We start from the raw sequence: 16517 nt of genomic DNA on the forward strand, positions 1-16517 counted from the left end.
TCCTCGAAGCCACTGCCATCCATACTCAACAATGGCCTTCATTCTACCTCTGCACGGCAGACATAAACCTTCAGGCTACAAAACAGCTTTTTCATGAAGCACCACAGAAATTAGAAAAAAAAAAACAAATTCTGCAAATAAAAAATGAATAAGACTACTTAAAATGACCATCAACAGGAAAAGCAGTGGTATCTAGTCCTGATCCTGCAGTGCCACAGTACTGATGATTTTAGCAGCACCTGCCAACCAGCAAAGAGATTGACACCCAGAGCGATGGATGATTCAAATCCCAGTCTGATCAATGGCCCCAGCTGTGCAAATAAGGCCTTTTCAAATGAAAAACAGAAGTCCACGGATATCCAGTTACCGCTCCCCCTGCACCGAGGAGTCCAATATTCTCAGCTCTCAAGATGGCCATCCGCCTTAAACAATCTGCCATGCTCCAGTAGAGACTTTAAAACCGGTGTCATCATGCAGAGTTTACCACAGGTGCTGGGGCTATGAGCACACCTGAAATACAGGGCCAAATCTACAGCTGCACTCTGACCGCATCTGCGTCATTATCCAACAGGGATCTGGTGCAGCACTGTTGGTGGTTTAATGAGGAGGGCCAATGCTCAGATGTACACTTACGCAGGTTCTGCTCTCCAGGGCAGACTGTCCTGCGGACGGAGTAGCCAAACAGGTTCTAAGAGTCATTTATGAAGGATGTGTTCCAGTTTTATCTCCTATGGTTGCTAGGCGACACCGCTTCGCAAAAGGTCCGCTCCCCTGCCCAATCTGCACCACTATCTACGCCCCATCGCCCTGTCTCCACCAGAGTGACACCTCCTGGAGTACTGTTGTTGAGAACATGGAATTAATTGTAATGAGATGCAATTAGAGGCACAATGTGTCTAATCCATCTGAAGAGGGCAAGTCCATGTCAGTGAGACTCACACCAGTGAAAAAGAATAAAACAATCCAATTTAAGCAATGTGCACATGTTGATACAAAGAGCCCTTGGTGTCGCATGTCAGAAAATGACCTTTGTCATTTGTCATTAGTCACAAGCGTGCACAGTATGTGATGACCCTTTTGGCACACACAGCATGTATGTGAATATTCTGGCTGTCACAATAAATACAGAATAGATCAATCACAGTAATCAGCTGACAGTACATTTTCAAGTAACTTACATCTCTCTGAGTTCTCACATTGCAAAAGTAACGTTCAGATAATTGATATATATGTTTAACATATCAATATATTAATATTTGATTTCTTATATATTATATATATATATATATATATATATATATATATATATATATATATACATATATGGTGGAAGGGCAGCCCTTAACACTAGATCAAGGACAGACCCAACACGCATGAAACAGGACAATACCGCACAGTAATACACCACTGTGTTGTCATTACAATAATTACTCTGTGTAAACAATCGGAATGGTTTATTTCTAAATAAAGTGTGAACTGTCGCAATAAAGTGCAAAGAATCAAAGATAAAGAATGAAAATCAAAAATAGAAGAAGAATCAAAATAAAGTGTGCATTGTAATCGACCTTAACCGCTAAAACATGCAGTGAAGTGACGTATAAGTCAATAACAATTCATAATCAATAACACAGATATGGGCTGCAATTAATAATATGCTGTCAGAACATAATATATTACAGCGGGGAGCACTGCTGAATTTTTCCACGATGGTTGCGAAAGCAACGGAAGAGGCATATTTGATATAGTGGTCGTGTTCACAAGATTACAACATAAGGGTGACGTGCTAAGTGGATTTACACGGCAACAGCAATTTCACTAAGCTGATAACCTAATTAAGTCAATAGCTACCAACTTCATTGCCATCAGTGCCACAGGTATGAAATGGACTTGCCTGCGTAGAATGTCGTTACCGTTTCAAGAAGCATATTGCCGTCATTGCCAGGTGTTTCTCAAGCCAAGGGGTGTAGGGTGGATCAGGGGAGGGGTCTTGAGTAAACTCCCCCATTCTCCTCAGCAAGTAGTCTTTTAGCATTGAGTGCCTGTGGTGCCCGTTAGTTAGTGCGGCTCAGATGTGTGAGATATTGCCGAGGAAACTTGAAAGCGTCGTGCATGATCGTAAAGATGCAAAGGGCGAGAATCAAAATCCGATAACATGACAACATGTCTAGACGTGACTGAACTAATCGTTACTAAAAGAGCCGACAACCTTCACGATAACAGCGCAGATGGGCGGATAGAATACAACGCCAAGTACCTGTCATTCTGTCTGTCTGATGGACTTTAAATTGTACAAACGCTGCACGTCACATTAGACTTGAAATCGATAGCTATCGCAATTAACTTGTTTCTGATTTGCACTGAAGAGATGTGCACCCGCAATAACTGGCGAAAAGGAAATATGAGAATATTTCAGGAATATGAATTGTCTTCAAGGTCAAACTACACTGCCACTCAATAACACATTAATTATTAAAACAAGACATTTCATCCAGAGCAGCGCATCGCAATGCGCCCATGAGTCATTGTGAACTTAAATATGAAGACCAAGATTTTAAAAGATTTGTTTTACTGTATTAAAAAGCCATCTTTATAGTATATTACCCCATCACAACTAGCTACAAGCATCGTTTTCAAGGAGAGTCACGTTGATTTAAAAAGACACGATTAAAAGTCCCATCCATGCATCAAACACGCTTCTTTTATCAAATACGGTAAATTTAAAATTATCGTCGTAAATTTAAGAATGATATCTCGCGGAAAAGGTGAGTATTGTCCCTGTTACTTAGCAACTTGGACTACTGATGGACACTACTAATAAAATCAGACATTTCGTCATTATAAACGTTTATTTTAAAAGCGAAATGCGTAGGTAAAGCGCTTCAATCTCAATGAAATATATGCACAGACGGAATGACCAAGTGACAAGCGGTATCACACGAAAAACGTGGGAGAAGCGTACGTAAATATGTCTTTCTTACCTTAACTGATGCAAATAAGGTGTGATCTCTAGTGTCCTTAAACAGAAATAATGCCCGGAATTAATACCATCACATGAAGAGGAGCGAATGTAATCTGCGAGTAACCTGCCTCCCTATGGTCACGAGTTTGGTACCCAGCTTCTGTGCGCGCGAGGATGCAAGGATCACATGCCGCCTCGGCTGGAAATTGACATGCACTGTGTGGAGCGTATAGTCTGACGCAGGAGCCTGGTGGATCACATTGCAAAGTTATTAACAGCTAATAATAGAAACTTGCAGCCAACTATTTTTTAAGCACGGAAAACTCGTTTCCGCCAGGGATTTATTGAGATGGGCGAAATTAGTTCCCACTCTAGACCTTGCTATTACAATTGAAATGCAAACATCAATGCGTCAGGGAAGGAGTTTTTTTTTTTTTTTTTCAAACGGTAGCGATATGATACATTTTTCTTACCAGGAATCGAGAAAAAGGGGTGGTTAAACAAAAGTAAATACGGAACCTGACTCATGTCTGCGTCACTGTCCCTTGCAGACGTCAGTGGATGTTATCTCTGAAGGACAATACAGCCAATAAATAAAAGGCATGGTGAATTTTAAAAGGGAATGCGGGGAATCAATCTACATGATGGTCTTGATTGCTACTGAATATCTCGTTTTTCTTGCTTGTGATGAGTGTCCTTCCATCTTTATTCCTTTGAAATTGATTTGAACGGCTACGGGCTATTCACTGTACGGAAATCTTGACTGATAGCGAAGCTCGTGTCCTGGATTATTTTTATTATATATCCTTTGTCGTGAATATATTGAATGTATTATTTTGGCGAATATCTCAGTCATCGCATTTTCAGCGAGTGCCAGAAACCAGATTAGGCCAAAACAACCGTGTGTTAACAGGTGCCAAGTATGACACCACGAATCTGTGTCCATGAAGATTTTAGATATTTCTTACAATGCCTCAGCAATTAATTAATAAGCCTGTAAGGACTTTTTTTGTCTAATGCTTATTAAAATATCACGCACGCTTCTGTATTGTGAAGATCCTGGTCCTACATTTTTGTCCCTGGCTTTTATATTGAGATGTTGTGCCGCCAGTACCCGGGCCGCGGACTTGCTCATAGGGTCCATAAATCACTTGCTATCTAACACTATTTGTTATACCACCGAAGTTGACAGGGCCGATATTGCGACTAGATTGTTTTTCTTTATGACATCCAAGGATTTATTTCGTCCTTGGCTTTCCACTTTCTGGTGTCGTCAACAATCGTCTACAAACAAAAACATTATAAACATGCTTATAGTAAAGTTTTATAAAGAAAAAAGCGTGTATTTCTATGTTGTTACTCTCCATACGTCTTTAATATATTATATTTCAATAGTTAAGATAATGTTGAAATAGATTTGTCCAAACAACAGCTTGTGTTTTTAAAAAGGACATTTAGTTAAATCAGTAAAGTGTGTCTTTGGCTGTCACAGCACAGTGTGATAGTCTACCACTGGTAGAATGTGTGATTCTGGAAACAATGGCTGGTGCCAAATTAAATATGAAAGACAAATTTCCACACTGTAATAAAGACATGTAATTGTACATCCATCACCACAATTGATTGTGCTCTGTTTGGACATATCCACTACCACACCTGTGTTTATGTGGTTCAGATTAAAAATAATATACTTGTCTTTGAGCGAGCACAAGCAAGAGTAAATTAATAATTGGTCACAACTGGAATGTAGCATCATTTTTTAGTTAAAGAATAATGAATATAGTAGCTCTTCGACTGACGCCTTTCATTACAAATGTATTTTGTTTTTAAAGTGCATTCTGAGATTTTGTCAGCCCATGTCTCGTCATTATAACAGATGCTGTTGCTGATGCATTACGATGTTTACAGTCTTGTCCTTACTGATATGAAACATAGCCAGGTTTCACCTCTCATTCGACTGTGAGCATAATTTCAGGGAAATCACTGCCTCCTGTTGCACTTGAACCATTTTCAAGATGAATCCCTTCTACAGTCCCATAAATCTAGCACATTTATCAGCACACGTGGACCTGCCTGTATTTAATCAATGACACTCTTGAACCTAATTCTAGATGTGCACATATTTCCAGCAGAGCCCTGACAGGATTGCAATGTACAAGCATTGTATTTACAGTGAAGCAACAGTCCTCTGCAGAGGGACAGACCTTGACTGTGGAAGGATAAAGAAAGCATCAACTGCACCTGTGCGAAAGAGGAACAGAATTGCAGACCGATATCAGGATTACTCGGCTTTACAGAGGGTCCTTTAAGGAAGCAACTACAGATTACAGATACTGAGAGTGTAGTTTGTTTAGGACAGGGCCCGGGCGCCACAACAGTCCCACAATGGTTGGGACCGTGACTGACAGTCTTGCACAAACATCGGCCTAGATTTAAAGGCATAATACAGTGAGAGGTTGTCTTTATTGTACTATCACCACAAACCACCTTGTGCCTTGTGTCTACTGTTAATAGGGGTGCAATGCCAGTTTGTCCTCGTAGTACTTGTAAGAGTGGTATATTTTTGAGCCAGGGAGACGTGTCTGAAAAAGGCTGGTAAATAATCACTTCAGGTGTGGACCGTTAATAAGCGGTACATTCGCTGTGTCGGTTAATGGGCGATCCGCCCCACAAAGCTGTGAAAAGCCGTCCTCTCGCTGCGTGTAAGCCCTCCGCTTCTCAATGGGCATCGCAAGAGGCGGTGTTTTGACGCACGCGGGCGGCGCGGCGCTTGCCCCAGCCTCCGATGTGACGCACCTTCTGAGAGCGGACTGCTGGGATCGGTTGCCACGGCAACCCCAAACCACGTGATAGTCATTCACGCTGAGCCTTTTTCCCCCCCCCTCTACACCTTCTGGCTTCTTTTCTTCCCACCAGCTTTGTGAATTGGGAAGAAAAGGATACGCCACGAAATGCCACAGGGGTATGGTTGAATGCGCGCTGAATTGCAGCCTTCCCTTGCTTGTTGATTAAATGGCTGGTACATCGTCTGGTGTTGCCGGATTGATGGATTCACGCCTGGCGCACGGAAACATTTTCAAAGTCTTGAATATTTGCTGAAACAAATCTTTATTAGATAATCTTGTGCATGATGCAATATTACCCAGCATGCACTGGTAGAATAGGGGCCATATTACCGATATGTCGAAGTGCATTTTAAATACCCTTTTCAAGTTGAAGACATAGTCATGTGTTAGGATATTTAAAATCTTTTGGACACTAAGTGATTCAGTTGTTGTCAGATGTTTTAAAAGGTATCTAATGACATTACGTCTTTCGAGTACTGTAGTCTTGCATATGTATAGGAAAACAAATGTGAAAAAAGATATTTTTTCCATCTCTCAGCCATTATGATTTGGACGTTGAGTCCTGATTTCCCACTGATACCTGGAGTGATGTGAGAGTGAAAAGTCCCTGAAACTGCTCTATTACACAGAAGAAGGAATGGATAATAGGACTGAAATCAACGCGCACACACACACACACACACACATTATTTTTTTTCTGATGCAAAAATGTATCTCTGTTATTCTAGCCTTGCGCCACAGATGGCTGTTGAAGTTTCTTCCTCTGCTGATAATCGCCCTCCAATCCTGTTTGCCAGTGACGATCTGCAAAGACTCATCTGACCTCCTGCCAAAAGCTGTGAGATTCTGCTGTCTCTGGTGTGGCACACAGCTGCTGGCATTTCAGCACAGTTATGCTGCCTAGCTCTAACAGTGGCCACCTCTGCCCATTCCTTCTACTGTATGAACTGGCCATCCTCCAGCACAGACAGGTCATTGAAGCAGCCTGTACTTCTGTTTGTAGCCTGGATTATTTAATTGCCAAATACATGGTTAATGAATTTCACCTGTCTATAATTACATTATTGTCATTTAGCAGACATTCTTATCCAGAGCAACTTACATAGGCTACAGTTTTTACATGTTCTCCATTTATACACCTGGATATTTACTGAGGCAGTTCTGGTAAGTACCTTGCCCAAGGGTACACTGGCAGCGCCCTAGTGGGGAATCAAATCAGAAACCTTTTGGTTACAAGCCCTGCTCCTTACCTGCTCCTACCCCTATCTAATCAGCAGTTCATGAATCCAGGTGTGTGGCTACTGGTAGAGGCTTGTCATCTTTACAGCAGTTTGGCTGTCACTGAATCTTTCTTCCTTGACTTCTTTGTGATTTTTTTGGTATGTTTGCCCCCTCTGTTTATTTTATGTGAGAGCTTCTCCGCAAGTCTTTTCATCATGTTTGTTTCTCCAACAGTGTTTCCATTTTCCTGTCAGTATGTATTGTGTTGTGGAATCATGGAAAGATGCACACAAACTATTGATCAATTGCATATGCGCAGGCATGCATATTTAATGTGAAGTACAATCGATATTTTGTTCCTATTGTTTGTTTCCAAGCAGAATGGTAGGATAGCATTTCTAGGAGTGGCTGAGCTCTGTATCAATAACCCATTATTGCTCTTCAAAATATGAAGCTGCTGTGCTGAAAATTAGCCAAGAGCTAATAATAAGACATTGTTCATGATTACCGTATTCTTAGCGGTTGCATGACTTGACTTGTGAATTCTACTTGTGTGAATGTTTGCATACTAGCATTGTTGTTGGTTTCTAAAGTGTTCTTCTATTCACACTGACTGACGATGAACAGCTTGAGAATGCATTCTTTTATTTGGGGTAGTAGCGTGGGGTAGTTCCTGTTATCTGGGTTGTCAGATGCGATCACATTTTAACCTAATTTTAAATGTCAGCCCAAGCTACAAAACTATGCAAAAAAAAAAAAATCATTATCAACACCAGCCTTCCAGCAGGTCTGCTGCAGTTATGGTGACCTTCATAACAGAGCTTATTCATACTGTTACTGACTGGCCTGCAACAAGCCATGTGACTTATGGGATGTAACAGATGTTACTCTGAACTAAACAGGATTATTTCAGAGAACCTGAACATGAAGATCAAGTATTTTAAAGGAAAGAAAAACACTTTAAAAGCTATGCATCACAGCTTGAGGGTTCCTTGATAACAAGAGTTTTTTAAAAAGGGGATGTTAATTTCTCATGCTTAAGCCCTTGCATACCTTTGTGTCATTACTTTTTTTCTCATTAGTGAGTTTCGCACTTCCATCGGTAGCCCATGCCTTGTCACAGAAGGCGGAGGCAGAGCTTGTCCATGGTCACGTCACAGGGCGTCAGCTGACTCGCAGTATGCCTTGCCAATAGCAGCAGCGGAGATGCCCCCTCCCTTCCTCAAGCCTACCACCTCCAGCCGACAGCAGATCTGTGCCACCATCTCTTTCTTTCACACCTCCCTCTGCTTTCATCCGCCCTGCATCCCTGCCTTTCGGGAGCCGGTTGCCATGGTAACCCGTTCAGCCCCCCCCCCCCCCCCCCCAATAAATAAATAAGCTTTGGAGCACAAAAAAGGGGCGTTGCCTTCCTGAGCTCTAAAATGGCTGGTCGCTGTCTGCGTTTTTTTAGGACGCCCATCTTTCGCTGAGCATCTGGTCTGTGGTTAACCCTTTCGGCTCCTCACAGTCCTGTCTGAGCCTGTCTGCAGCTCTGTGAAGAGTAAGAGTGGGGGACTGGGCCTGCACGAGGGTGAGTATGCCAATAAGTCTTTGCAGCAATTTATCTTCCTTTTCCGCAGCGTATCTTTAGTGTTTCTACGGGGAGAAACTATTTGGAATCAGATGCATTCCCTTTATGGGTAATCAATTTCCCATTGTAGTGAAATACAATAAATCCCCAGAGATATTTCTGAATTGGACAGGCCTGATCACCATGAAGTAATATTTCAGCAAGGCATTTTTACAACAGGACTGCATTTGGTTCAAGCCACTTCATTTATTTATCACCATCACCCAGGGAAAATGCAGTGCTAAGAATAACCCCTTTCTATTCAGGTTGCCCTTTTTATAGCGCTCATCCTCATCTCTCGGATATCTTGCTTTGCTGCGATGGCGCAGTGTTGCAGCAGCTGCACGGTACCCAGTCCGCGTTGTACAGAGAGGGGTTGGCTTGGGACGTGTTACACGGCACACGTGGTGAGCAGAGAGCCGCGCGCTGCGAAAGCTACGCAGAGTCAGCGCGCTTTGACGGGAGATTTCGCCACCTCCCCTTGACCCCTGGGGAAAGGAGATGCTGGCGCGTTTGTCTTTTTTTCCCCTGACCTGCCCGGGTTCCAGCAGAGCAGCTTTTGTTAGGTTATGGCGGGGCTCCTCTGCAAGTAGCCCCGCGGCAGTGAGCCTGCCGTCCCAGCTGCGCCGCTGCGCTTCCTTGTTAGCGGGTGACCCTCCGTGCCCATGAGGTTTGGGGACGGCGTGGGCCTCGCCCCTCCTCCCTCTGGCTCTCCCTCCCCCACCCCTCCTCTGTCTCCCACCCTTCCCTCCGCCTTCTGCCCCTCTGCCATCCCTCTCTCTCTCGCTCCCTCCTCCTCCTTCTCCCCCTTCACCCCCTCTCACCTCACCTTCTCCGTCATCAGCCAGCTCTTGTTACTGCGCGGCTCGTGGCAGGAGCAGGAGCCACTTCCCCTCCTCCTCTGGCTGCTCTTTATTTAAAACCCCTCAGGCCCTGACGTCAATAGCCACACTCCCGGGACCCGACCCTGCACACTTCCAGCAACTCCTGACGCACACGTTCACCTTCACCTGTCTGGGCCTGCCTGAGTTGAGTCAATATATGATGATGATTATGATTATTACTATTATCATTATTGTTGTTATTGATGTTGTTGTCGTGATAGTACTGCGTCCTCAAACAGACCTTGCTCTCAGCTGAGAACTGTCTCATTGTGGAACTGTACACATCCTGTCCCCGTACTGTCGCTGTACCTACTGTATGCACTTTTGTAAGTCGCTTTGGATAAAAGCGTCTGCTAAATAAATAAATGTAAATGTTATTATCAGCCTCTCTCCGCTGTCTTTCTCCCCGTCTTTCGTTCTCAGCCTCCCTTTTTTCCCCCCCTTCCCTCCTCGCACATCCTTTCCCACGTGTTCCTGCGCGCTCCGCATCCGCAGTGCTCCCAGTATTTTTCCTTCACTGTAGTCTCATTTATATTCCTACCCCCTCCTCCTCTCCCCCCATCTCTGTCTCCTCCTGCTGTGTGCTGTCTGTGTTACATTCACACTACCTCCACAAATGTATTCCAGGAGGCAGACGAGACTGAAACTCTGACTCCTCAGTATTACCCCTCTGTAAATCCTCAGGTCTCCCCCTGAAGTGTTGTACTTGTAGTTCTTGTCTTTCTGCTACAAATGCCTGAATAAAATGTCTGTTTTTTTTTGCTGCAATTACTTCTCTGTGCTACCTTTCATGAAGAGGCCTGTCAGCTGAATGTGTCTTGCTGCACAAAAATCATCTGAAAAATAGTCAAAATTATTTGAAAGGCAGGGGAGAGAAAATCATTGGTAGATGTGGAAACATTAATGACTTGAATCTGAGGAGGATGGAGAAAACCAGAGATGGGCGTGTCAGTGCTAAGCTCCTATCATGACACATTAGGCCACCAGCTCATTCAATTCTGACCTGGCAGGTTTTTGAGTGTGAAATTTCTTGAGTGCTGTGATTCGAGGCACCAAACAGCATTTTCACAACATTTTGATTTTATTTGTAACACATTACGTGACCTATGACATAGTTAGAATGACATAATACCGTCATTGATTCCCAGAGCAGAGATGTACTGAGGAATGCTCTCATTATTGTGGAACACCTATGTCTGCAATCTTTGAGCGCGCTGAACAGGCTGTGTGGAAACTCCCGGACGCAGATGTGATGCACCTGTCTGTGAGACAGTCACTGCCAGTTGTCAACACGTGTGGACAGGGGCGTTGATTTGTATCACCTCCACTTCAGTGAACTTGCAGTTAGATGAAGGTGCTGGAAGGAGAGACTGATTGACGTGTTGGCTGGCCAATGCTGCTTTATACACTGAGATTCACACGCAATGAATGGTCTTGATGCAGCCTTTATCGTGTTGAAGTCCATACATTCCCATATTAAAAGGGTTTGCCAAAATGGGAGCAGACACATGGAGGTTTAGAGGATTTTTTTAGCCTTTATAGTGAGCAGAAAACCATGAACTGGATTTTCCCTTTTGGGGAAGTGTTAATTTTCCCCACAGGTCGGCTACATGCAAGAGCAGCCAGCCGACGGCCCCCGCACTGACTCACTCCACTCCCTGGAGAATTTTTCTTGGTGAAGCGCGTTGAACAAATGGCTGCCGTCAGCCCCACTTCCCGCGTGTGACAATGCTGAAGAGCCGTGCGGCTGCGCCCTGTCAACCCGCCCACACGTGATGTCATAATCGGATGCAAATTGCAGCGGAACTGTGATACATCGTGTAAGCAAACGCTTAAAAAGCCTCCAGGGAATTAGGACTAATCCCCCGTTCCTTCCTCGTTGCTCTTGAAATGGCAGCGGAAAAATCAAACTTTAAATATGCGGTTGCCTCTCAATTACAGCCACTCATTTATCTTTCACAGCTTTATTGGGGGGGACTTCAGTTGGTAAGGGTGTCCTTATTATCCTGAATATGCTTCATTCATTAATAAAGATGAGTAAATCCAGGCTCCATGGATTCATCCGCCCCTTGGCCCAGGGGTGTCCTGTCAGAACTGGTCTCCAGTAAATCTCTGAAGCGGCAAACACCGAAGCCCAACCCTGTGAAATCTCAAGAGGGCAGATGGTTCCCCAGAGGAGCTAAATTGTCACTCGAAATCAGGCCCTCCCAGTGCCTTCCCCCCCCGTTCGGACAGAGTGGTATGGCTCGCTCTCCGCGGGCCGTGCTCTCTCCTCTCCTCTCAGCAGTTTCGGCGCGCCCCTGGGCTCGCCGCTGCAGGTGTCGACGGAGTTAAGTAGGTCGCGGGCCAGCGAGTTGCCTCAATAAATCCGCTGCCTGGTATCTCTCAGCAGGCACGCTGGCAGCGTGGGAAAACCAAGGCCAGGCATCGTCCTCGCCCTGCAGCCACTCCACTCCGTCTCCATCCCCGCTTTCATTGCTGAGGTTACCGTCACTGCGTTTGCTCTTTAGACAGAAGCATTTGTCTAACAAGACCTGAAATCGCCCATCAATTACACTGTCCAGTAAACGATGGGCTAAATGCTAGCCCCCTCTTTTTCCTGTTTTGGTGGGGATGCATTTTAGTCGGATTTTATGAGCATTACGCTCTGCGGTAAAGACCCAGTGCAGCCGCCTGGGCGGTAATATGCTGTAATGTTCGTTTTACAACATGCGGAGGCATATCTGTTTTGTATTCAATACCACCCTTTTCCCATAAAATTCTAAGTGTGAAATTCCGATTGCTTTTACAAGGGCAGCCTCGTTAACTTTGTGATTCATGTACCCCCCCCCACCCCCGACGTCGGCATAAGCGTGCGAGGAGGCGTCTTGAGAGCCCCGGAGACGACGACCTTGACTGACTCCGAACACGCTAATGAGAGTATCTGTACTATCCTCTGGAGGGTTTACACTTATTGGCTGCGCGCTTGCTTTACGATGATGCTCCGACATGTATTTCATGGCTGCGCTCGATTGGATTAGGCAAACATTTACGGCCCTGCATTACGTAATGAAGCCTTAAACAACGATCACTGCGCAAGCTTTGCATTTTAAAACGTTATTAGCGCGTCCAGAGGCATTCCAAATTCTCCGTTCTCAAATTCCGCTCATCCCTTCGGGGACGGCTGGCGCATTTAACGCAACATGCCCCGAGAAGCTCTCCCCTGGCTGTGATTTTTATAAATCTCCTGCGGGGAGGGTGATGTAGTGGCGATGTAATGAGATGGACAGTTGTCGACAGGGCTCATTAGACAGGGAGGGATGGGCTGCTCCCTCTCTGTCCGAGCAACGCTGCGGTTCTCTCACGGTTAACAGAACGAGAGCCGAGAGATGCGAGGGCCGGCTCAACCCTGACACCGCGGGCAGAAATAGAAACTGATTAAGGCCTGTCTGAAGGCGTCTCACCAACACCATCCCTCAGGACCTGGGGACCTGTGGCTCTGTGCTGTTGTGCCGGAACTGCCATTAGAAAAATACCACCACCCATACTGTGAATGTATTTTAAGTAACATTCAATATGGTTCAATATCACAATTAATAATTATCACATACACTTCAATTAACGCATAAGATTGTATGTATGAATTTTGTAATATGTGCCTTTTAACACGTTGCATGTTTGTTGGAATATGAGATCTGAAATATGAGAAATCTTTTTTAAAATGTGTGCCAAAACATGTTAAATATACTGCACAAGTTTGTCAGTGCTGGAAAGTACCCATGGGTCAGGAAACAAGGCCCAAAGGATGATCAGGTCTCAAATGATCAGCTGGTTTTTAATAACAAATGGTCATTGTCTTTAAACCCTGGATGAGAGATGCACCAAAAAGAGGAATAAAAATGAGGGACAGGAGAAATTGCCCCCCAAAGCTCCCACTAAAAAAAACAAAACATTTTATTGTTATCTTTTCAAAGTGTGCCCTGTCTAGATGTATTTTATTGCTTATTAGGCAAATCGAGAGCTTGAGTTTGTCAGACCAGAGATGTACGTAGGAATGCTCTCATTACTGTGGAACACCTATGTCTGTGAACTTGTGAGTGCGCTGAACCTGAACAAAAACAGGCTGTGCGGAAACTTCCGGACGCAGATGTGACGCACCTGTCTGTGAGGCAGTCACTGCCGGTTGTCAACACACTCCAGCGCTCTAAGGATCTGCTTCTGCCTCCTGATGACAGGAGTGTTACTCTTTGTTCATTTTACAGCAGCTGAATCTGTGTTTTTTATCCAGACATCCAGTAGTGCTTGCGCTGTCTGTCACAGTGCAGAGCAGATAGCACATATTGTTCTCTTAAAATGTGGAACAAACAAGAAAACCAAGGCATTGCCAAGTATTAGTGATTTTTAACCATGGTGCAGTAATGGCAGTGGATCTAAACTTCAGAGATGGCTGTTTCATTAAGTGTGTTTATTATTAATTAGTGGGAGGTCTTTGAATAAATAATTTTTTAAATTTATTTGGTCTAAAGCTCACGGCTGAAAGTTTAAGTTGGTCTCTGAAGCTCCAAAGTTACAGTAAACTGATACATATTACTTTTACATAAGGCCGATTTGTGCTCATTCCCTCACCTCCCCTAATCAAATCACTTGATTCTTTCACTGATCATTTAATCACAGTTTTATATTGTTTTGAGGGGGAGGTTGTCTGTGAGTTATTTTAATCGTGCTGCCCCGTTCATTCACCAAATGTATCATACTTTTCCATTAAGAGATCAAACGGAGCATGACATAGATTATGCAACTGGGATTATCAGATATTATGGCTGGAATGCACTGGCCTATCTGCAGATTAAAGACATAGAATTCAATGCAGTTGTACAAAAATAAACACCTTGCCTCGTGGTTGCTCTGAAAAGTACATGCCCGCCCTTTCATGACTGACACAGCAGCGTGGGGCAGGTGGAGGCTGAACTCACAGTGTGCGGAGAAAAATATGACAATTGTTTTCCATTTACATGACATAGGTACCATATTGTCAGCCCAGAGAAAACAAAAAAAAATACCTGGCACCAATATTTATAGTATGATTAAAACATGGCGAAGAACGTGTAAGAAGCAAAGTTTTCCACCTTGCAGGCAACCCCAAATTCAGCAGTTTGTGAGGGAAATGTTAAATGCTGAGATGCACTGAATGAAACGTAACTCATAGTAAGGATGCTGTTATACGCAATAACACTTTACACACCTGATCGTATATTTACACAGACTGCTGTATTTTTTGAGGAATATTACATTTTTATAATCAATGCCACATTGTTGGAAATTGGGGGTTCTGGTGTCACTTTGGAAGGTTCATTTGTATGTCAGGCTTTGCTTTGGCAGTGGGTGGTAATGACATTACATTCCTCATGCATACGCAGCTGGGGGAAGTGGCAAGTGGGAAGACCACTCTAAAAGTGCTGATTTGTCCTGATGTACTGGAAGGTCATGGGCATGCTCTTAGTCGGGATTACACTGTTTGAGAGTGAGTGTTCCCAGGACTCCACTCACCAGGAGCGATCGGCTTGATGGAATTGAGCTGAATGGTAGTCCATAATGCCCCCCTCCAAATCTACCACCCCACAACAAATGGTCCCGATGAGGGATACACTGCAGGGCTGAATGGCGATGGCCGCAGTCCCAGTGGTGTTATCAGCAGCCATGTCATCTGCCTATCCCATATTCCCTCTTCATTCTTTCCCGCCACCAAAAACCCTCATCTCCCCGGGACACTCCCACAAGGTTCTAATTACCTGCATAATGCGGCAGAAAGTCTGAACAAGTGCCTTTTGGTGGTTTTCGTTCACATCTTTATTTAGACTCTTAAGCCTGCATTAATCCCGGTTTGCGGATTGCTGCGGCGGACCTGCGCTCGGGACATGTGACGGACAAGTGACGGCCTATAAGTTCCCAGGAACAGATGGCCCACTCAGAGGCACGCCGAGATGGGGGCTGGATCAGGGTCCCGTTGTGGCTCGTTTTTTTTTTCTACATAATCTCCCTCTAACATGCCAGTGGTGACAGCCCACGCTAAAAGAGCATTTTTCTGCATGCACATACATTAGTGAGAAACGGAAACAAAGACGGAGGCTTCTCACGCAGCACGGATCAGCAACTCACGTTGTTCCACGGCACCGTGAAATCGCTTCACTGATGGAATAGTGAGTCATGTCCGTTCCCTCACGGAAGGAGTAGCACATGTATGCGAGTATTATAAAAGCCAAAACTTTGGGAATATTTTTGAAATTGAGGGCAAAGAATAATGCATATATTTGAAAATATAGTTACTAATAGAGTTACTTTCATTTCCATATACCAGTATATTAGTTATTGTTATGTCCATGTAGAGAAGCTGGCTGACACTTCTCCCTAAATGAGCCAAAAAGAACAAAAGATTAAAAGCAACCAATAATTTATTTTAAAATACAACAAACCAAAGAAGAGGAAACCAGCCTACACCGGCAGCAGAGACAAAACAAGCCTCTCCTGCTCCCCAGCCACACCTGTATGTAATCAGGCTTCAATCAGTAAGGTGTGGCTCGTTACCCAATAGGCTGGTTCCCCAAACAAATCATCAGGTGCACACAATTAACTAATTATTGACACCAATTGACAATGTCTGACAATTAACATTTAGTATTTACATTCAAGGGAGAGGTGGTGAAGGCTCTCCTTCACAGTCCATATACTGCTATCTCCATAAATCCATCTATCTATCATTGTAGAATTTTATATACTAGGAGGCACTACAACCCATAACAGAGCATATTTTATTATAGTTTATTATTCATCATGCATAGGCTGTATATGATTCATGTACAATTTTCACATAAATCAAAGCTACAGTAGCAAGAGGGCCTGTATTTTGACTGTAAAACTTCAGTGTTGCTCAAGTCCTCCTTTGCCTCCTTGAAATGCTCACATTCAGCTGTGCATGGATGGCACAGAGTTATGGAATTCTCCCTGCAAAATCATACGCT

At 44.0% G+C, this 16517-nt stretch overlaps 1 protein-coding gene across 1 annotated transcript in view; it reads right to left on the reverse strand.

Annotated features, from left to right (window-relative positions):
- LOC118779110 (sodium-dependent neutral amino acid transporter SLC6A17-like) overlaps window positions 1-3363 on the reverse strand; it is a 32233-nt gene extending 28870 nt beyond the window's left edge. The window contains exon 1 of the mRNA XM_036531005.1: window positions 2979-3363. The gene's annotated coding sequence lies outside the window, so the exon portion shown is untranslated. The remainder of the gene's footprint in view (window positions 1-2978) is intronic.
- Between the last annotated feature and the right edge of the window lie 13154 nt (window positions 3364-16517).

The sequence above is a fragment of the Megalops cyprinoides genome, chromosome 6 (assembly GCF_013368585.1).
Source record: "Megalops cyprinoides isolate fMegCyp1 chromosome 6, fMegCyp1.pri, whole genome shotgun sequence".
NCBI classification, from domain to species: Eukaryota; Metazoa; Chordata; class Actinopteri; order Elopiformes; family Megalopidae; genus Megalops; species Megalops cyprinoides.